General features: G+C 41.4%; 1 long non-coding RNA gene across 2 annotated transcripts in view; it reads right to left on the bottom strand.

The window, feature by feature from the left end:
• Positions 1-9567: 9567 nt before the first annotated feature.
• Positions 9568-24402, bottom strand: part of LOC121561370 — a 31850-nt gene continuing 17015 nt past the window's right edge. Inside the window, exons 3-8 of one of the 2 annotated variants that reach the window (XR_006657466.1) lie at positions 15358-15528; positions 13863-14786; positions 13541-13708; positions 13230-13326; positions 11861-12022; positions 9568-9607 (exon numbers count right to left, since the gene is read on the bottom strand). This is a non-coding gene — a long non-coding RNA (uncharacterized LOC121561370). Of the gene's footprint in view, positions 9608-11168; positions 12023-13229; positions 13327-13540; positions 13709-13862; positions 14787-15357; positions 15529-17574; positions 17598-24402 lie in introns of those variants that run through there. The other variant, XR_006657465.1, reaches the window with a different exon arrangement.

The raw sequence follows: 24402 nt of genomic DNA on the forward strand, positions 1-24402 counted from the left end.
TCATCATAGGTCAACTATGACAGAGAAAATGAGAAGAAAAAAAATCCAGAAAATCACATTTTAGGGTTTTTAATGAATTGATTTGCAAATTATGGTGGAAAATAAGTATTTGGTCAATAACAAAAGTTACTCAATACTTTGTTATATACCCTTTGTTGGCAATGACACAGGTCAAACGTTTTCTGTAAGTCTTCACAAGGTTTTCACACACTGTTGCTGGTATTTTGGCCCATTCCTCCATGCAGATCTCCTCTAGAGCAGTGATGTTTTGGGGCTGTCGCTGGGCAACACGGACTTTCAACTCCCTCCAAAGATTTTCTATGGGGTTGAGATCTGGAGACTGGCTAGGCCACTCCAGGACCTTGAAATGCTTCTTATGAAGCCACTCCTTTGTTGCCCGGGCGGTGTGTTTGGGATCATTGTCATGCTGAAAGACCCAGCCACGTTTCATCTTCAATGCCCTTGCTGATGGAAGGAGGTTTTCACTCAAAATCTCACGATACATGGCCCCATTCATTCTTTCCTTTACACGGATCAGTCGTCCTGGTCCCTTTGCAGAAAAACAGCCCCAAAGCATGATGTTTCCACCCCCATGCTTCACAGTAGGTATGGTGTTCTTTGGATGCAACTCAGCATTCTTTGTCCTCCAAACACGACAAGTTGAGTTTTTACCAAAAAGTTATATTTTGGTTTCATCTGACCATATGACATTCTCCCAATCCTCTTCTGGATCATCCAAATGCACTCTAGCAAACTTCAGACGGGCCTGGACATGTACTGGCTTAAGCAGGGGGACACGTCTGGCACTGCAGGATTTAAGTCCCCGGCGGCGTAGTGTGTTACTGATGGTAGGCTTTGTTACTTTGGTCCCAGCTCTCTGCAGGTCATTCACTAGGTCCCCCCCGTGTGGTTCTGGGATTTTTGCTCACCGTTCTTGTGATCAGTTTGACCCCACGGGGTGTGATCTTGCGTGGAGCCCCAGATCGAGGGAGATTATCAGTGGTCTTGTATGTCTTCCATTTCATAATAATTGCTCCCACAGTTGATTTCTTCAAACCAAGCTGCTTACCTATTGCAGATTCAGTCTTCCCAGCCTGGTGCAGGTCTACAATTTTGTTTCTGGTTCCTTTGACAGCTCTTTGGTCTTGGTCATAGTGGAGTTTGGAGTGTGACTGTTTGAGGTTGTGGACAGGTGTCTTTTATACTGATAACAAGTTCAAACAGGTGCCATTAATACAGGTAACGAGTGGAGGACAGGGGAGCCTCTTAAAGAAGAAGTTACAGGTCTGTGAGAGCCAGAAATCTTGCTTGTTTGTAGGTGACCAAATACTTATTTTCCACCATAATTTGCAAATAAATTCATAAAAAATCCTACAATGTGATTTTCTGGATTCTTTTTTCTCAATTTGTCTGTCATAGTTGACGTGTACCTATGATGAAAATTACAGGCCTCTCTCATCTTTTTAAGTGGGAGAACTTGCACAATTGTTGGCTGACTAAATCATTTTTTCCCCACTGTGTGTGTGTGTGGAGTATTAAGAACAGCGCCGGAGAAGATGGCTGCCGTTTTACAGCCCTCTAACCAATTGTACTATTGTGTGTGTTTTTCCGCGTTATTTGTCATTTATTTTGTACATAATGTTTCTGCCATCGTCTCTTATAACCAAAAAGAGCTTCTGGATATCAGGACAGCGATTACTCACCTCGCATTGGACGAAGATTTTTTCTTCAACGAGGCGGTCGCGAAGGATATTCTACAGACACCCGACAAGGCCCAGATCCCCGTCATTCGCGTGAGGAAGAGACGGAGATATCGCGGACGCAGATCCGGGTGCCTTGTAAGGATCCGACGGCGAGCGAGTAAACTGCCTCTTCCATCAATCCTATTAGCCAACGTTCAAGCTTTTGAGAATAAAATGGATGATTTAAGATTACGGTTATCCTACCAACGGGACATTAAAAACTGTAATATCTTATGTTTCACGGAGTCGTGGCTGAACGACAACAATGATAACATTCAGCTAGCAGGCTATACGCTACATCGGCAGGACAGAACGGTTGACTCTGGTAAGACAAGGGGTGGCGGTCTATGTATATTTGTAAACAACAGCTGGTGCACAAAATCAAATACTAAGGAAGTCTCGAGGTTTTGCTCGCCTGAGGTAGAGTATCTTATGATAAGCTGTAGACCACACTATTTACCAAGCAAGTTTTCATCTATATTTTTCATAGCTGTCTATTTACCACCACAAACCAATGCTGGCATTAAGATTGCTCTGAATGAGTTGTACAAGGCCATTAATCAACAGGAAAACGCTCATCCAGATGCAGCGTTCCTAGTGGCCGGGGACTTTAATGCAGGGAAACTTAAATCCGTTCTACCTAATTTCTACCAGCATGTTAAATGTGCAACCAGAGGGAAAAAAACTCTAGACCACCTTTACTCCACACACAGAGATGCATACAAAGCTCTCCCTTGCCCTCCATTTGGTAAATCTGACCATAACTCTATCCTCCTGATTCCTGCTTATAAGCAAAAACTGAAGCAGGAAGCACCAGTGATTCGGTAAATAAAAAAGTGGTCAGATGACGCAGATGCTAAGCTACAGGACTGTTTTGCTAGCACAGACTGGAACATGTTCCGAGATTCTTCAGAAAGCATTGAGGAGTACACCACATCAGTCACTGGCTTCATCAATAAGTGCATCGATGATGTCGTCCCCCACAGTGACCGTACGTACATACCCCAACCAGAAGCCATGGATTACAGGAAACATCCGCACTGAGCTAAAGGGTAGAGCTGCCGCTTTCAAGGAACGGGACTCTAACCCGGACGCTTATAAGAAATCCCGCTATGACCTCCGACGAACCATCAAACAGGCAAAGAGTCAATACAGGTCTAAGATTGAATCATACTACACTGGCTCTGACGCTCGTCGGATGTGGCAGGGCTTGAAAACTATTACAGACTACAAAGGGAAGCACAGCCGCGAGCTGCCCAGTGACACAAGCCTACCAGACGAGCTAAACCACTTCTATGCTCGCTTCGAGGCAAGCAACACTGAAGCATGCATGAGAGCACCAGCTGCTCCGGATGACTATGTGATCACGCTCTCCGTAGCCGATGTGAGTAAGACTTTTAAGCAGGTCAACATTCACAAGGCCGCAGGGCCAGACGGATTACCAGGACATGTACTCCGAGCATGTGCTGACCAACTGGCAAGTGTCTTCACTGACATTTTCAACATGTCCCTGACTGAGTCTGTAATACCAAAATGTTTCAAGCAGACCACCATAGTCCCCGTGCCCAAGAACTCTAAGATAACCTGCCTAAATGACTACCGACCCGTAGCACTGACGTCTGTAGCCATGAAGTGCTTTGAAAGACTGGTCATGGCTCACATCAACAGCATAATCCCAGAAACCCTAGACCCACTCCAATTTGCATACCGCCCCAACAGATCCACAGATGATGCAATCTCTATCGCACTCCACACTGCCCTTTCCCACCTGGACAAGAGGAACACCTACGTGAGAATGCTATTCATTGACTACAGCTCAGCATTCAACACCATAGTGCCCTCTAAGCTCATCACTAAGCTAAGGATCCTGGGACTAAACACCTCCCTCTGCAACTGGATCCTGGACTTCCTGACGGGCCGCCCCCAGGTGGTAAGGGTAGGTAACAACACATCTGCCACACTGATCCTCAACACGGGGGCCCCTCAGGGGTGCGTGCTCAGTCCCCTCCTGTACTCTCTGTTCACCCATGACTGCATGGCCAGGCACGACTCCAACACCATCATTAAGTTTGCCGACGACACAACAGTGGTAGGCCTGATCACCGACAACGATGAGACAGCCTATAGGGAGGAGGTCAGAGATCTGGCCGTGTGGTGCCAGGACAACAACCTCTCCCTCAACGTGACCAAGACAAAGGAGATGATTGTGGACTACAGGAAAAAAAAGAGGACTGAGCACGCCCCAATTCTCATCGACGGGGCTGTAGTGGAACAGGTTGAGAGCTTCAAGTTCCTTGGTGTCCACATCACCAACGAACTATCATGGTCCAAACACACCAAGACAGTCGCGAAGAGGGCACGACAAAGCCTATTCCCCCTCAGGAGACTAAAAAGATTTGGCATGGGTCCTCAGATCCTCAAAAAATTCTACAGCTGCACCATCGAGAGCATCCTGACTGGTTGCATCACCGCCTGGTATGGCAACTGCTTAGCCTCTGACCGCAAGGCACTACAGAGGGTAGTGCGTACGGCCCAGTACATCACTGGGGCAAAGCTTCCTGCCATCCAGGACCTCTATACCAGGCGGTGTCAGAGGAAGGCCCTCAAAATTGTCAAAGACTCCAGCCACCCTAGTCATAGACTGTTCTCTCTGCTACCGCACGGCAAGCGGTACCGGAGTGCCAAGTCTAGGTCCAAAAGACTTCTCAACAGCTTCTACCCCCAAGCCATAAGACTCCTGAACAGCTAATCATGGCTACCCGGACTATTTGCACTGCCCCCCCACCCCATCCTTTTTACGCTGCTGCTACTCTGTTAAGTATTTATGCATAGTCACTTTAACTCTACCCACATGTACATATTACCTCAACTACCTCAACTAGCCGGTGCCCCCGCACATTGACTCTGCAACGGTACCCCCCTGTATATATAGCCTCCCTACTGTCACTTTATTTTCACTAACACTTTTTTTGTTGTTGTTTTATCCTTACTTTTTTTGTTTAAAATAAATGCACTGTTGGTTAAGGGCTGTAAGTAAGCATTTCACTGTAATGTCTGCACCTGTTGTATTCGGCGCATGTGACCAATAAAATTTGATTTGATTGATTTGTGTGTGTGTATACCATTGATATAGATACAATTGATATAGATAGCTTATTCACCAATATCAACACAGTAGTAGGGATAGAGGCAGTTAGAACACTTTTCAATAGGTTTCCAGATAGGGATAGACTGGACAACGACATATTAAAACTATTAGAGATCAGCCTGACGAGCAATGACTTCAGGTTTAATGGTAGGCACTACTTACAGGTGAAGGGAACAACTATGGCTAAGAAATTTGCACCTGCATATGCACACGTTTCACAGATTTCATTAATATTCTCAATAATCACCATGCATCAATTCAAGTTAAATACACAATAGATCCAATGGAAGTACATATCTTGGATACAACAGCCTTCTTCAACCAAAACAATGCAACACAGAAAACATTACTCACCAAAGTATACTTTAAACCTACAGATACACATGCTCTACTCCATAAACACAGCTACCATCCAAAACACACTTTCAAAAGGTATAGCGAAATCACAATTAATTCGCTTCAATAGAATCTCCTCCCGTCAACAGGACTTGGACCATGCCATCTCAGTGGCAGACTGGAACTTCATAGGCACAGCATCCACACTGATACTAGGAGATTCCAACCTCAACAGAATACCCTCATTCAATAACCCAAACATACAAATCGACAGCTACCCAGGTGCAAATATTTATCATTTTGCCAAGGTTCTGAAAAAGACACCTGCCAGGTGTTTCTCTAGGTGGGTATAACCAACAAGTACCATGATCCCTACCAGACCTCCCTCAAACAGCTGGCAGACATGTATAAAGAAGCAAAAAACACTTTTCCAAATGCTATTATTTACAGCCACTACCTCAGATCCCCCCGCAGAGGGCAGAACTACACCTGGTTTATCAAACATCAGACAGACACAAAAGACAATCTCACCCACATAGAAAGAGAGGCCATAAAACAACTTAAAAACAACCCACAAAATATACCGAAACCAGCAGACAAAGGATCAAAAATAGTTATAATAGATAAACACCAATACACATACGAAGCAAACAGACAATTATCCAACACTAAACACTATCAACCAATAGACAACCGTATACAACTACAGACACAAATACAATTAAGGCAAATCATTCAAACCCTCTATGAAAAACATATCACTGCTAAACAACGGAACTTTCTCTTTGTACCAGACACCCCACGACCTAGACTGTTTCACCTACTCCCGAAAATACACAAAGAACCAGACACCTGGATAGTTCCCTTTGAGGTTCCCCCCCGGATACCAATTGCTTCTGACTGCAACAGTGAGTCCTACAACATCTCAGAATACATTGACTATTATATCAACCCCCTCTCCACTAAGCACCCCAGTTATCTTAGGGACACATCACTTCATGGAGAGGATTGGACCAATAGTTGTTCTCTCCCAAACCCACATATTAACAATAGATATTGATGGCCTATACACTAATATAAATACAGCAACAGGAATACAAGCAGTTAGAAACATTTTCAAGAGATATCCTGTTAACACTAGACCGGACAAAGAAATACTACAACTATTAGAAATCAGCCTTACTAGCAATAACTTTTTATTCAACGATCACTATTACCTACAGGTGGCGGGAACAGCTATGGGAAAAAATTTGCACATGCATACGCAAATATACTCATGGCTGAATGGGAGAGAGACGCTGAATGGGAGAGAGAGGCACTGGCCAAATGTCCATACCAACCCACCTTTTATTACCGATTCTTAGACGATATAATAGGAGCCTGGCCTCACGACATTCAACTATTTACATATTTCCTAAACATTCTCAACAATCATCCATCCATCCATCCATTAAGGTTAAATACACAATTCATCAGCAAGAAGTCAACTTCCTAGACACAGCAGTTTTTTTTCAGTAATAACAATCCATCAGAGAAAAAAAAAGTATGTCACTTCACAATGATACATCATTTGACAATACAAAACAGGTTAAAAAATCCACATTGTGGACCACTCAAATACTTTTGAGACACTAAAAGCAGTAATAGCAACATAGTACATTATTTAATTTGGAGTCCACTATAATCTATAATACATGTAGGCCTACCTGTACGTGGCACAGAAAGTGTAGAGGCCCTTAGCAGTTGGGCCTTGGCGGCGAGCTGCATCCTGTAGGCTTTGCCACGGGTGGATTTGCGAGCGGTTTGCTTGGTTCTGGTCATGGCGCTAGCTTCCTTCTTAGACAGTCGGAGTATAGCCTCGAAATGCCCATGTGAAATGTATAAAGCCGGCAGTGGCATCTGCTGATTGGACACCATCTCCCCACCACCCCGATTGTCCCGTTGCGGAGGCCTCCTCTGTCGGCTATCGGAAGGGATGCTTTGCTTCTTTTTTTTTTTGACCGCGCACCCAAAACAGTACACTGCGCGCCCAAAACAATACACTGCGCGCCCAAAAAACACACTGTACGCCAAAAAACAATACAATTTGCGTGCGCCCGCAATAATACACTGCGCGCACAAAACAATAGAACACACGCAATAATAGTCGCCAAAGTCTAGAGTGAAATCTTGTGTTATAATTTAATGCTAGCCTGCTATGGCAAGCGAGGCCAATAGTACACTGCGCGGATGCAACTGCACAATGCGCGCAGGCAAGGGCACAATGTGCGCGCAACAGTACACTGCCGGCCCTTTATGCGCAATAATACTCGCTGAAGTCAAGAGTGAAATCTTATGTTCTAATCTAATGCCAGCCTGCTATGGCAAACGATGCCAATAGTCCACTGCGCGCAGGCATTAGGACACTGCCGCGCGATAATATTCGCCAAAGTCAAGAGTGAAATATTTTGTTCTAATCACCACATGTTCAGTAATGGCATTTCCCCCTTTATTCAAATTACAACCTCTCACTTTCAGTTATTTGAAATGAAATAATCTCTCAGTATCACTATATCTAAAACAAGCCATAGAAAGTTGGTTGCAATTTCAATTAAATCATCCAGAAACGACAGAACAAACTCAAATACACTAATAGGAGAAAATATATATTTATTGATATTGTATGTTGTATAGCCTTACTTGTTGGTATCTCAGACGACCAGAACCTTAATAATAATCACCATACTTACTTCACATAGCACGGACATATAGTAGACTACTGACACTCACTCCCATGGAATGGGTATGGGGACTGGACACGCCGGGACCCAGACCCTACTGTTGTCGATCACACATATTAATGTCGTGTTCAGGGTGCTAACAGAGTTATCGGAAATACCTAGTTCCGACTGGGAAGTTTCACTTGAATGACCCTACAAGTAGGAATTACAAGTGAGAAATAGTGAAAATGTTGTTGCCAATCTTATTGGTTTAAGAATTGTTCCGACTTCAAAACCACTTGAACACAATCATGTGGGAGTTACAACTTCCCATTTTCCACGAGAATGTGAAGTTGGCATAATACAGCATTCAAGTGCTAGTCGGTACTTGTAAACGGACATTTCTGACTTGCTAACTGGTTGAACGTGTTACAACAAGTATATAATATGATTGACATAACCATAATAGAAAGGCCTTGGAAGTGCCATAAGTGAAAGCCGAAATTTCATTATTTTACATTAACCTCTTTAACATGTATTAAATGAATTATGAAGAAAATTGTGTAATTTAGGCTCTACGAAATATGAAATGCATTATGAAGAAAATCGTGTACTGTTGCCTACACGAAAAAGGGGCCTTTCTGACCAAAAGTGCACCAGTGTCCCAAAGTATTTAAGTATTAATCGAAATCAAGCATAGAAAACAGCGTTAACATTATTAAGGGTTGGCAGGTAGCTTAGTGGGTAAGAGCGTTGTGCCAGTAACCGACAGGTCACTGGTTCTAATCCCCGGGCCGACTAGGTGAAAAATCTGTCGATGTGCCCTTAAGCAAGGCACTTAACCCTAAATTCTCCTGTAAGTCGCTTTGGATAAGAGCGTCTGCTAAATGACGTAAATGTAATAAAACAATTTTTCCCACGAATTAAGTTGCACGTAAATATGTGTATTTTCTCACTAATTATGTTAAGAAAATCTCAAACAGTACATAGGCATACAACTACAATGTTTGAAACATTATTAAATAAAGACAACATTTCTGTATATTCATAAAGAAAATAAAGAAAAATAGGCTATCCGTTTATGGTTGTTGTGTGTGGCCTACTGGTTAAATTGGTGTCTTTTCGCACAAATTAAGTAGCACATAAATTCGTGTCTTTTCACACAGAAACGCACGAAATCTGCTGAAATACATTACGCTACCTGTGGCTTTCTCGAGCACAGTTATATGTCAGACATTTGAGCGGTTAGGGATAACGGAAAGCAAACCCTGTATTGAGTCAATACTGTCATCGATTGGTAAACATAATCCTTAACGTAAATATCCCAGGTTAGTACACGGCACAGTGGTCTAAGGCACTGCATCGCAGTGCTAGCTGTGCCACTAGAGATCCTGGTTCGAATCCAGGCTCTGTCGTAGCCGGCCGCGACCGGGAGACCCACGGGGCGGCACACAATTGGCCCAGCGTCGTCCAGGGTACGGGAGGGAATGGCCGGCAGGGGATGTAGCTCAGTTGGTAGAGCATGGCGTTTGCAACGCCAGGGTTGTGGGTTCGATAAAATAATGTATGTGCTAACTGTAAGTCGCTCTGGATAAGAGCGTCTGCTAAATAATGTAAATGTAAACAACGATTTTCCTTACATGTTTTGCTAGGTCCTGCAGGACATCACCCCCTTCATCTTCCTGGAATAAAAAAATCACACACAAACATTCTTTCAATGTTGGGAACACATTTTACATGAAATTTAAATCAAGATGGATTACGAGATGCCCAGGCTGATGCGCAAAGGCAACTATTGCTTATATATTTGGAGTTCATATTAAATTTACTGATTAAGCCAACTCAAACATTTTCAGTTTATGCTACTCAGAATATTTATTCATCTTTCTCATTGCAATTTCTCAAGAGAACTTAATAATTTCAAGCATGAAAATGAAACATAAATATCCTGAGTTAACTTAACATTTATTCGTTTTTTCAATCTATCTTCTGATTACCCATAACTCAAAAATATAGACTTGTTACAACTCAAAATAATTTACCACCAAACTTAAAATATTTGTGGCAACTGATTACCTTAAAAATAATAAGTACTCTTGACTTAAAGGTCAAACAAAAAAACATCATCTATTCAGATGTTTAGTATAAACTTTCCTTGCCCAGTCTTTTAGCAAAAAAATATGAAATAAATAAACATAAATAAAAAATAACAATTAACAAGTCTACTTCTGGGCATTTTGTTTATACTTTAAGATGAACTATGTAATAGTAGAACATATTCAAACTCAGAAAAGCAAAAATTACATTAAGAAAATAACAGTTTATAAGCTATTTGTGATATAATGATAATACAACATTACCAGGAGGGCATCAGCAAGTCTTGGGTGGTGACCAAACATTTGTTTAGAAAGATTATTTGCCCACACCTGTGCCTTTTAGCACAAAATGAAACAATCTATTTAATAATAGTAATATAACAATAATAGTAATACAAATAATTAAGAATTAAAAAGAGAATTAAATAAAAAATAACAAAGGCACATTTTTGGCCATCTGGTTGTAAACTTGCAGTGCAGCAATGTATAAACAAATTGCTTGTAAATTCTTCACAACTAAAACTGCTAAAATTTCAAAACGGTACATTAACATGTACAAAGGCAGTGTTTAGCCTTCCTTTGGCTATCTGGTTCAAATCTAGCAACTTCAGGGTGCACTGTATAGTTTTAGAAAATTAATTCAAACTCAAAAAGCAAAATTAACAATATTAATAAGATAATAAACATTATTTGATCTATTTCCATAACTGAATAAACATCCCATCCTCAGAAGAAAATAAAGTCCCTATAACACTGTTTCCAACTAGAAAGGTTACTAAAGTAAAGTAGCCTGAAACTTTGAGGACAGTTTATTTATTTATGAAAATTTATCAATGAAGAGCTTTCCTTTCTGATAAAAATGTACTTCCCAAAGCTATATAGTACACCTTTTAAAAACAAAATGACATAGTGTATAAATATGGAGGATATATTTATTCATGATTCAAATTGAAAGTCCAAAGAGAAAACGAAGCAAGATCAAATTAATAGTATTATTTTACTACGCTACTAGGAAAAATCATGCCATAATTAAATGTATGATGTAAAAGCTTAAAATGGAAATACTTCAATTAAAATCTAAAATATAATTGTTTTATTTTAGCCTTTCCCCTTTTATAATTTTCAATTTGACATTTTACCTTTTTAATTTTACATTTTACATTGACATTTTCAGATTCACCTTTTACATTTTGATTTAAGCTTTTCATTTAGAAGTGACAGGTGTCAATTTAAATGAGGAGGCATGGCCCAACGGCTGGTGGGATTGTCTGAAACGACTTCCAGCTGACAGTTGAAGCTTTGTATTTTAAATTTGACATTTTAAATTTAATTATGGCATGATTTTTCCTAGTAGTGTAGTATAATAATAATATTTTTAATTTGATCTCGCTTCGTTTTCCCTTTGGCCTTTCAATTTGAATTATGAATAAAAATATCCTCCATATATAAACACTTAATTCAACCCTGAATTTCAGTTTTAACAACAATAAAATGTACATTAAAATGTACAAAGACAGTGTGTACTTTGTGCCATTTGGCTGAAAACCAGTTGAGTAGAGCAGCAACTTTAACATAAACAGTTGAACAGTATTCAACATGGACCTGACATGACATATTCTCATTATGGATTATGCTCTAACAGAGTGAGCCATCAGAATCCACCACTCCTTTTTGGATCTTCAGTTACACATACAACATCAGCTCATTTTTAAGAGTCTGCAGCTTGGGTGACAGTTTAGAGTCATCAAGACCAAGCAAGATTTTCTGTGTGAACTCAAAAGTGTTTGTCAGTCCCTTGGGATAGCTGAGATGTAGTGCATAAATCAGGCCGAACATTACCAGGAAGGCATCAGCAAGCCTGGGGAGATTGACAACCACATCACCCTCTAGGACGACAGAGACTCTCACTGGGTGGTAGTGAACTGGGCTTGTGGCATCATCACTGACTGTTGTAAGGAGGACCACTGATGCATCCCACAGGTCTGGCTCATCCATATCATCCTTTAAAAAATGAAAAGGGAGAACATATACTAATCACATTTACTGAAACAATGGCTGTGGCAATTTTGATTACAGTTGGATGTAGGGGTGGAACGGTACATATATTTGTATTGAACCGAAATGGTACGGGCGTCTCGGTACGGTACATGAATTTACACGGAGAATACACAGTATAAAAATAAATAAAACTTGAGTGCAAATTAATGAATGTAATGCGGAACTACTGTTAGACAAGCGGTTCTTTAGGGACACCTAATCTGTAGCCCTGCCCTTAGCTCTGAAGCTCCCGAGCCCCGCCTACATGTCGAGTCAGTCAGTCCAGTCCAAATGAAGAGTCCACATGAAACAAACTAGTCCCTTCCAAATACAACCAAACACGGACGTAGCTGTATCCCTTCTCGCCTCGACCACAAATGGCCTCCAGGCCCGTTTGATTCGCTGTTTGCTCCGCCGTTAGCTGTTAGCTCCGCCGTTAGCTGTTAGCTTCGCCGTTAGCGTGTGAAGCTAACACCAAAACTCGTCAACTGCTCTGTGTAACCGAAGCTGCTCTTTTAACATCCCTGCTCTGTGCATTCACATATGAGAGCAGCGCTTGTCTCCTATAGCACACTACTAGCTGATTGTCTTATTTTGTTTACAAGTTACAGATGGAGTCTGGAGATGATGCAGGGTACTTCTTGTTTACTGTTTACATCTTACTTTATACACTTCAAGCTGTTACAGCTAGCTCAGTGGACAGCCTGAGACATGCACAATAAAAAAATGTGCCTTCTGCATTTTTGTTTTGCTTTCCCCCTCCATTGTACCAAATCGAACCGTGATGTCTGAACCGAGGTATGAACCGAACCGTGACTTCTGTGTACTGTTCCACCCCTAGTTGGATGTCATTTAAATAACAATAAATACACAAGTCTGAAAGACTCCTGTTCATTCTGCTGCGTTGTGCTCTCGTTGCTGAGAAAGTGAGATTACTTTTATGTGTTCCACTGTGAGGCTAATGACGGCTACTTGATTTTCTTTGCAGTTGATTTTTTTGATGCTGTAATGGGCTCAAAATGACACTTCACACTTATAAACATCTTGCCAGAGGTTTGTAGTTGAAACACTGGTACATATACAGAAATTCTAGTGTGTTGGAAATGAAATGAAGATATGAATTTGTTAATTTACAGTACAATAGGCCTGATATCTCTTTACTGGGACTTACCACACATGTTCTGAAAAATCCAGAGACTTCCTCTAGTAGATAATCAGGAAGGGCATGGAGAACAGTGGTACGCCTTTGTGTGGACATCATGTAATTCCTAAGAAGATTAAAATAGTGTTGTGACAAGTTTACTTATCAAACCCAATTCCAAACAGTCCCAACTAATTAATTAATTAATTAATTAATTGCCAATATCTGCACATAAATCCACTAATAACCTGCTGACTGGTGCAATTGTGGAATTAAAAAGCTTATTTGAAGCATTAAACTCCCAACATTACACTAAGACTACCTGTGAAATGTATAATCACCTGTGTATCATGGACTTTGAAAATGTTTGCCAAAGCATCTGCAGTCTTTTCAGTTTTGGAAGCTTTCTGTCTAAATAAGGCCATCAAACGAGGAGTGTGGCGATCAAGCTCGGCATAGAAAGTGTTAGGTAGGTTCTGGTTAGTTATCCGTTGGAACTCTACATATACCTCCATTGAGGAAAGGACAGTAACAGCAATTATTTATTTTAGGATGAATGAAATTAGGCAACATTACACACAATGTGACATACAGTAGCAAAGATAAAAACAGAAAAAATAACCTACAAAATGAATTTATTTATTAAATTGATGATGATTTTACCTCAGACTGCATATGAAGAGCAGGCCAGAGGTCCATTAGCTCTTTCACCGGTGGGCAGGACATTACAATAGTCTGTCGTCGCAAGGCAAACGTGTTCTGCATCATCTTACTAATAAGGGGTAGGTTTCTCTCAGTCTTCTTTACTTCCTCGACAATAGCCTGCCTCAAAAGGTCAAGGCTTGAGGGATCCTCTCCTTGAGGAAAGTTAGGCAGAAAGTTGACCTCTGCACACTTAGGCCTTTTGATGTTGGAGTGTGAAGGTTCATTCTCAGGGTTTTTTCGGCTTCTTTTCCCAGCATTTACAGCGACCTCCTGACATCCAGCCCTTCTCATCTTGGTCCTGTAATTGCCCATTTTAAACTTGATGCTGTTCTTCCAGCCATCCCATCCATTGTCAGATCCTGCTTCTTTTAAACATGGGTGTTTCCTCACAAGAGCTTCAGCCACCATTGCTATCTCTTTATCACTGGGGTAAGCCTTAAAACCATATATGGTAGATGCCAGTTTGTCTAAAATATTGTGCTTTTGGTCCCTTGACAACTGAAGAGGTCTCTCATTCTTTTCAAATTCAGCATTCCCATCTCTAAGTGTCAGCTCAACGTCAAATGCAAATGTGGGAATTTGTAAAGGACCTGGAGGCCATCTGCTCAGATGTTCTGGGGATGACACATCTGAAAGGGTATCAGTTGATGCAAGAGAACTGGAATCCTGTCTAACTGAAATATGAACACAGGCTTTTTGTGGTAACTCCTCGATGTCAACAAGGCAAGTGAGTTTTCCATCAAAGTCTGGATTTTTGTATTGCAAACTGAATCTCAATCACTGCATCAACAGAGGCTGGACGGGAGCTGAGTTTTAATTTTCTAACACGGTCTGCCTCGATGACACGAAGGATCATGTTTTGTGGGGCTTCAGCTGCCATCACTTTAATAAAAGAAGAGATTTGGAGGTTAAAAACACATCAGCACACAGACATTATGGTGCATTTATAAGGCTTTCTAAATGTTAATAAATCATTAATGACAACCTCCAACTTGTTCAGCATTCATAATGCTTTATACCGCCATGCCAAAGTGACAGTGGTTGAAAGAAAAATCTGAGACCTGGGTTCCACAGTACATTATAACTACCATAACATTAGCCAGATATATTTGTGCTTTTAATGCATTATAGACATGTTCTTTAGAATGTGTTACCAAAGAGTGCAATTCCAAAATGCAGGTCATGTATGTTGATTAGGGCTGTCCCGATTACCATATTTAGACAATCGATTCGTGGACATAAAATCGATCTTAATCTAAGCTTCGACGGCCTGGGGGGCGGAGGAGGCCCTGGCGGACATAATGAATGGTATGGCAAAACAAACACTGCATGTCTCCAAAACTTATCAGGCAGGTTTGTTGTTTGCAGGTTTGTTGATTTATATAATGATTGATTATATTGAGCACATTTTCCAATAAATGAACAATTAATGATTTTATGAAGAATTATTTACCATAGAGTGAGTGGTCTTAATTTTGTCTCACTTGTATGAACCTCTTGGGAGTCAACAGCAGCAAGCCATCAATCTTGTATGCAGAGAGTGGGATTGTATCATTGAAGTCAGATTGCAGGTGGATAGACAGGCTTCCCTGTATGGCTGACAGCTCATAGGATCGAAGATGCTCTACATATCAGGAGTCATAATCACAACAGAGAAAATAAACATTGTGATTCACAAGGTAGATCTGTGTTAGTCTGCAAAATTTTGACAGTCCCCCCACTGATTCCAACTGACACAAACATGCCACTGGTATAGTCTGTGCCATCAATGGTCACCTTTGATGTACGATAGACAGTGTCACTAGTTGTTTGTCCTCTAATGTGAGCCTGAGCTACTTCTGGTAGAGCTGAAACCAAAACAGAGTCAACCCTGGATGTTTGCATTTTTGGTTTGAAAAACTATGGTGAACCAAGGTGATATGCCATCATGTGTTGGTGTCTGATTGCCAGTGTCTTCAAGACATTTTTGAAGTTTTGAGCATCATGCACCACTCTCTTGAAGAAGCGATGTTTAGCTTCAAATCGCATTGTCCAAACATGCACCAGGGACCCAAAACACTTAACTAAGGTGGGGTAATGCTCCACATAGTGATGTTTAGGACGAAGCCTAAACTTAGGGAAAGCCTCTTGTAGGATCTGTCTGTGGTCACTGATTTTGCAAACAAAATAGTCCAATGTTTCATCAGAAAATGATGGGCACAATGCTAATTCCATCAACTCTTTCAAGTCCATCAAAACCTCCCATGCAACATTACCCTCTGGTACTTTACTGCCTACAAGTAACGGAAGTAGTCTGAGCAGCGTGGCATTTTCATGCCCGTTGCCTCCAATTGTTTTCCGGGTCATGAATGTTTTGGGAACTGGATGAGGTTTATTTACTTTATCAGTGTGCTGATATGGGAATGATGTGATCTTTTGGATCAAATACTCTAAAGTGAAGTGCTTAAGCCGAATCATTTCTCTAATGCAAAGTGCAAGTTCAACTGGAACGATTCCTTCCAAAAGATTGTGTAGTAGATCTGGAGGAAAACCTGTGATAGCGTGGAAGTGCTCAAGTGACTGATGTGCCGAGAGGGTTAGTGATTTCAAGATCATCAATATATAGCTGTATTGCCAGGTGTAGATCTTCTGTTGAGAGTACCTCATTTTCCTGGAAATGAGAGCCATCACGATATGACACATAATAACCAGGCTCAGTGCTTGGTTCTCTGATCTTGCTCAGGATATCTGTGTTTTTAAACAGCTCCTGAATCATTTGAAGGATTGGAACATACATGATGGTATGACCAGGTGCTTCTAAATGGTACTCTACTGGCATTACCAATGGATAGTTGTGCTCTATAAATGTCTTCCTTTGCTTATAAGAGGACAACTCTGCACCTTTGGAGGTTGCACTAAATACAACATTAGAGTCCATGACAGCACTGACAACTTCATTGAGTGTGGAATCTGTGATAGTGACCATGTCTCTGCAATTTATCATTAATTGCATCCTTGATCAATGGCTGAGATAAAGAGAAGATCTGATTCAAGTGATCAACTATTTCTTGTGAAGCTGTGTTTGACACATGAAGGATAGCCTGCATCTTTAGAAATAAAGATGCTGCATTAAGTTTGAGCTGATTTTTTAGTTTTGAAGTATCACACTGCTCATCATCCTGCATTTCTGTGCTCTGAACTGGACACTCTTCATCCACATCAATAGCGACGTTAGAGTTGGTGGCTTGGAGATTCTGAGTATGTTCATAGACAATGTCACTACCAAAGTCTGACGCAAGACTCGCTTGATGCACTCTACTTTTATGGGAATTAAAAGAAGCGTATACATTTGTGCTATAGTTACAACCTTTGTATGGGCATACCACTGTCTCATGCTTTTTTAAGTGTGTTCTTATGTGACTGAGGAGTACAGACTCAGAAAAAGGTTGCTGAAATGTGCATAAAGGACACTTGAAAGTCACAAGTTCCTGAATCTCCTTTGCATTGCTGTTATGTTCTTGAGTATGATATATTGACAGATGAGTACTCAGGGCATTAAGTGTCTGAAATGTGGACATGCAATCATCATGGAGGCATGGGAGCGGGCTCATTTTTGAAAAGTGGCTGTGCTGCAGTCTGCAGTGTTTAAATAAATATTTTCTAGTGGTAAAAGAAGCTGAACAGAACTTACAGTGCAGATGTTGCAGCAACCTGAAAATATTATTTTACAGGACACCTGTCATGAAGTTTAAACCTCCATCAGAACCAACCAATTGAGTGGGTGTATACACAAAGAACCAGACACCTGGATAGTTCCCGTTAAGGGTACAGAGGGTAGTGCGTACGGCCCAGTACATCACTGGGGCAAAGCTTCCTGCCATCCAGGACCTCTATACCAGGCGGTGTCAGAGGAAGGCCCTCAAAATTGTCAAAGACTCCAGCCACCCTAGTCATAGACTGTTCTCTCTGCTACCGCATGGCAAGCGGTACCGGAGTGCCAAGTCTAGGTCCAAAAGACTTCTCAACAGCTTCTACCCCCAAGCCATAAGACTCCTGAACAGCTAATCATGGCTACCCGGACTATTTGCACTGCCCCCCCCCACCCCATCCTTTTTACGCTGCTGCTACTCTGTTAAGTATTTATGCATAGTCACTTTAACTCTACCCACATGTACATATTACCTCAACTACCTCAACTAGCCGGTGCCCACGCACATTGACTCTGCAACGGTACCCCCCTGTATATATAGCCTCCCTACTGTCACTTTATTTTACTTCTGCTCTTCTTTTCTCAACACTTTTTTTGTTGTTGTTTTATTCTTACTTTTTTTGTTTAAAATAAATGCACTGTTGGTTAAGGGCTGTAAGTAAGCATTTCACTGTAATGTCTGCACCTGTTGTATTCGGCGCATGTGACCAATACAATTTGATTTTATTTTATTTGAGCTACAGTTCATTGAGGGAACCATTAATGCCAACATGTACTGTGACATACTGAAGCAGAGCATGATCTCCTTCCTTTCGGAGACTGAGCCGCAGGGCAGTATTCCAACATGATAACGACCCCAAACACACCTCAAAGACGACCACTGCCTTGCTAAAGAAGCTGAGGGTAAAGGTGATGGACTGGCCAAGCATGTCTCCAGACCTAAACCCTATTGAGTATATGTGGGGCATCCTCAAACGGAAGGTGAAGGAGTGCAAGGTCTCTAACATCCACCAGCTCCGTGATGTCGTCATGGCGGAGTGGAAGAGGACTCCAGTGGCAACCTGTGAAGCTCTGGTGAACTCCATGCCCAAGAGGGTTAAGGCAGTGCTGGAAAATGATGGTGGCCACACAAAATATTGACACTTTGGGCCCAATTTTGACATTTTCACTTAGGGGTGTACTCACTTTTGTTGCCAGCGATTTAGACATTAATGGCTGTGTTGTGTTATTTTGAGGGGACAGCAAATTTACACTGTTATACAAGCTGTACACTCACTACTTTACATTGTAGCAAAGTGTCATTTCTTCAGTGATGTCACATGAAAAGATATACTCAAATATTTACAAAAATGTGAGGGGTGTACTCACTTTTGTGAGATACTGTGTGTGTGTGTGTGTGTGTATATATATATATATATATATATATATATATATATATACACACCGTGGGGGAAAAAAGTATTTAGTCAGCCACCAATTGTGCAAGTTCTCCCACTTAAGATGAGAGAGGCCTGTAATTTTCATCATAGGTCAACTATGACAGAGAAAATGAGAAGAAAAAAAATCCAGAAAAATCACATTGTAGGATTTTTTATGAATTTATTTGCAAATTATGGTGGAAAATAAGTATTTGGTCAATAACAAAAGTTTCTCAATACTTTGTTATATACCCTTTGTTGGCAATGACACAGGTCAAACGTTTTCTGTAAGTCTTCACAAGGTTTTCACACACTGTTGATGGTATTTTGGCCCATTCCTCCATGCAGATCTCCTCTAGAGCAGTGATGTTTTGGGGCTGTCGCTGGGCAACACGGACTTTCAACTCCCTCCAAAGATTTTCTATGGGGTTGAGATCTGGAGACTGGCTAGGCCACTCCAGGACCTTGAAATGCTTCTTACGAAGCCACTCCTTTGTTGCCCGGGCGGTGTGTTTGGGATCATTGTCATGCTAAAAGACCCAGCCACGTTTCATCTTCAATGCCCTTGCTGATGGAAGGAGGTTTTCACTCAAAATCTCACGATACATGGCCCCATTCATTCTTTCCTTTACACGGATCAGTCGTCCTGGTCCCTTTGCAGAAAAACAGCCCCAAAGCATGAAGTTTCCACCCCCATGCTTCACAGTAGGTATGGTGTTCTTTGGATGCAACTCAGCATTCTTTGTCCTCCAAACACGACAAGTTGAGTTTTTACCAAAAAGTTATATTTTGGTTTCATCTGACCATATGACATTCTCCCAATCCTCTTCTGGATCATCCAAATGCACTCTAGCAAACTTCAGACGGGCCTGGACATGTACTGGCTTAAGCAGGGGGACACGTCTGGCACTGCAGGATTTGAGTCCCCGGCGGCGTAGTGTGTTACTGATGGTAGGCTTTGTTACTTTGGTCCCAGCTCTCTGCAGGTCATTCACTAGGTCCCCCCCGTGTGGTTCTGGGATTTTTGCTCACCGTTCTTGTGATCAGTTTGACCCCACGGGGTGTGATCTTGCGTGGAGCCCCAGATCGAGGGAGATTATCAGTGGTCTTGTATGTCTTCCATTTCATAATAATTGCTCCCACAGTTGATTTATTCAAACCAAGCTGCTTACCTATTGCAGATTCAGTCTTCCCAGCCTGGTGCAGGTCTACAATTTTGTTTCTGGTTCCTTTGACAGCTCTTTGGTCTTGGTCATAGTGGAGTTTGGAGTGTGACTGTTTGAGGTTGTGGACAGGTGTCTTTTATACTGATAACAAGTTCAAACAGGTGCCATTAATACAGGTAACGAGTGGAGGACAGGGGAGCCTCTTAAAGAAGAAGTTACAGGTCTGTGAGAGCCAGAAATCTTGCTTGTTTGTAGGTGACCAAATACTTATTTTCCACCATAATTTGCAAATAAATTCATTAAAAAATCCTACAATGTGATTTTCTGGATTCTTTTTTCTCAATTTGTCTGTCATAGTTGGCGTGTACCTATGATGAAAATTACAGATTTTTTTTTATCCACAGAGGGTTCTCCCCAACAAACTGGCAAAGTACACAGACTTACTAGAGAACCACAGAAAGCGTAAGTCCTCCTCTTCCAGTGATACTCTTGTGAAAAATGCAAAAATCACAGCCTTCGCTGCCCCAGGACGGGTAACACAAGCAACGCTTGACAAGCTGGTGCTAAATTTTGTATGTGAGGCCAACCAACCATTTTCTGTGGTTGAGACGCCATCCTTCAAGACTTTGATAGAAACCTTGCAACCTCAAACAGTAATGACAAGGAAAACGTTATGCACAAGAATACAAGAAGCTGCAAAACACAAGAAGAGCATAATCATCAAAAAGCTGAGTGCTGTGAACTATGTTGCTACCACAACAGACTGCTGGTCTGCCAGACAACGTAGCTACTTAGGTGTCACCTCTCACTGGATAGACAACACCTCACTGGAGAGGCACTCCGCTGCATTGGCTTGTAGACCTGTCAAAGGCTCGCACACGTTTGTTGTCCGTGCTGCTGCATTAGAGGAAATACATTCTGAGTACCACATCAGGGAAAAAGTGACCATGGCGACAACAGACAGTGGCTCAAACTTCCTGAAGGCCTTTCGATTATATGGTGAGGAGAAAAAGGAGGAAGCCATCAATGTACAAGAGGAGAGTGACTCCACCCTTGATGATGCAACAGAAGATCAGAGTGAGTCAGAGGTGGAGTGTCAAGATGTGTCTGCTATTCTGGATGACAACACAGGCCTTGAGTACCAACTTCCAAGGCACCAAAAGTGTGCATGCCATCTCCTCAATCTTATATCCACAGTTGATGCCACTGCTGCAGGAGGAGCTGCAAACGAAACCTACAAGAGGCTGTCTCGGTCTGCTTTTGCAAAGTGTCATGCTCTTTGGAATAAAACCAGCAGGTCAACCATGGCTCATGAAACAGTGGAACGTGAATGCAAGCTGCTGTTTCTCCGACCCAATCAGACACGCTGGAGCTCCCTGTTCCTCGCTGTAGAAAGGATTGTGCGCATTCACCGAGAGCAAGGAGAACAAGCAATTCGCAATGTCTGCACAGCATTAAAGATAAAGATGTAAGTTGACAAAATGTATATTTTGTTTTAAAAGAATAATAAAAATAAATAAGCCTTGCTGATTAATGGGTGATTCCACTTGTCTCAAGTAACTAAGTTTTCTTTGCATGGTGGTGTGACAATTGTGGATGACTTGAATGAAATCATTTAACTAATTTATTTTATTTTTATTTATTTGTGCATTTAACATGTACAATGCATAATAAACACATTGTACCAGAAATAGCTATAAGTAATTTTTTTATCGTTACATCTTTTATAGGTTCAATCCAGCTGAAATTGGGTTTTTGGTTGAGTATGCTGCTGTGATGAAGCCTGTTGCCATGGTCCTTAATATCCTCCAAGGGGAATCATCTGTGCATATGGGCCTCCTGCTGCCAACACCTTACCAGTTGCGGGACAAGCTGAAGAGGTTGAAGTCAACTTGCAAAATGTGTACACCTCTTGTTCACGCCCTGCAGCAAGGGATCCAGAAACGTTTTGGAGACGTCATGAAAGAGCCTGAGCTGATTGCAGCAGCAATACTCCTACCAAGATTCAGAACATCCTGGACCACAGAGGAGAACATCTTAAATGCTGGTAAATATAATTGTTTATCAATTCAAATGTGAACCAGTAGACATTGACCTATATAACTCTGTATAATATTACTGTAATTTAGGATTATAGTGTGTCAGTGACAAACCACAGGGTGGCAATATAGTTAGAAGCTCAGGTAGCTTTTAATGTCAAACATCAGCAGCTTGACAGCCTATACAGTAGAAGGGTAAGAATAATGTGCAGACTTAATTCGTTTGAAAAACGATTTATCTTGCCCTAAAGCCCACAGGCCTTGACTACATCAGAAATCACCTCAACACCGACTTGGATGATGTCACCAGCGCAAACAGCGGCCTCTCTGATGAAGACGACTTCTTTGCATCCATGGAGTTGGGAAAATCACAAGTAGGAGAGCTGGAGAGGTACCTTTCATGTCTGTCCCCTGCAGGTATGGATCTACTCCACACCTTTCCTCGCATCAAGAAGCTGTCACTCAAAGTCAACACAGGTCTTCCTGCATCTGCAGCCCGTGAGAGACTTTTCAGTCATGCAGGACTCCTGTTCACTGCTAAACGATCACAGCTTCACAGCAAGAACCTTGAGAGCCAGCTACTGTTGAAGCTTAATAGTGACATCACTGAGCGATTCTTTGGTGAAATAGTTTGTTTCTGCATGTTTTGACACACACACACAAACTCCCAGTGGGGCCTTCAATATAAAAGGGTTTTCATGTTACTGTGCCAAAGAGTTCCTGGATTGTTGACTGAAGTCAACCAGTCAAAGGGCCAGTGTCAGCCTAAAGGTTACAATATTGCCAAATCTGTTGTCTGTCTGTGGGAGTCTAGATGGGGGAAGCTGCTCCTCTCTCAGCTGCTTTTGAGCAAAGCGTGTAATCCCCTTAACTGTGTAATGGTTGTGCTAGAGAGCACAGAGCTATTAATGTATAACTCCATTGTAAAGACACATAATACTTGCTTTATGCTGCTTATCTTGGGGGGGTGGGGACAAGTGTGACTTTTTTTTTGCTTACTTTTCTTGTTAGATATTGGAGCTGGAAGTAAACATAATGCCCCATCTACAACTACATCACTCTCCTCTGATGCCTTTTAGAGAACATGCATTCAGCTTAATTTGTGTTCTGGGATACTAGGCCTGCAATATTGTTTTATTTGGCCATCTATCATGGACTGGTGCTTTTTCAGTTGATGTGTATTGCTGCTCTTTTCCTCTGCTCAGTGAGATGTGCAGTGTGGCCTAATCACAGATCAGAGTATTACTTTCTAGGCACACAGAAAAAGGGCTGTTGCTTGCCATGCAATACAAAGGTACTGAGTAGGCCTAATCAACACCTATTGATTATTTTATGTTGACCGCTTCCTTCTGGTGTGCAGTTTTCTGTTCAGCATACCTGGTATGAAATGTTGTGTGTTTCCTTCTGTTGTTCTGTCACTGTGGAGACACACACATACACAGTTTATGAGAGTTTATGGGCTGCCTCATTCTAGTTCTGCCTGGTAAAAAAAAGTATAAAGGTTTGGAAATGTGTGTTACTTGTGCTTATTTTTTTATTATTATTATTTTATTTGATAAGTACTTGAATTTACCGGAATTATTTTAATTTAAGCTATTTTGTAATTCATTTTAATTTATTTTATTGTTGGATGAACTATAATTTGCCTAAAGATGATTATTTTGTATTTTTGTCTGTCTGATTGTTGCCTTGTGTTAAAAAATAAACTCAAGTAACTCAACAGTTACTCAGTACTTGAGTAGTTTTTTCACCAAGTACTTTTTTTACTCTTACTCAAGTAATTATTTGGATGACTACTTTTACTTTTACTTGAGTCATATTTGTTATATCTAGCCTAGCTGTAGAAGAACGGACATCTGCACAGTTTCACATTGTACATCACTCTGTCGTTTAATGACATGTGCCACACATTCTGACAAACCATTCATCCGTAAAGCAGCACACTATCGTAAACCATAACAACGTACAGTACGACGTACAGCACGTCGTACCATACATAACATTTCCCCCCTTTCCAAAACCAGGGACTGGTACCATATATAAAATGTCCATAGGGCAAGAACCTAGAGTGATACCTGTAAGAAATAAACATTAACCCTTAAACGGATGGACTCTCCAAACTAGCCAGTTCAGTCCATTAACCTGGAGGTTGACTAAGACACCTAACGGAGCCTAAGAATGAAAAGA

Source organism: Coregonus clupeaformis, chromosome 26, assembly GCF_020615455.1.
Source record: "Coregonus clupeaformis isolate EN_2021a chromosome 26, ASM2061545v1, whole genome shotgun sequence".
In the NCBI taxonomy this organism is placed as follows: domain Eukaryota; kingdom Metazoa; phylum Chordata; class Actinopteri; order Salmoniformes; family Salmonidae; genus Coregonus; species Coregonus clupeaformis.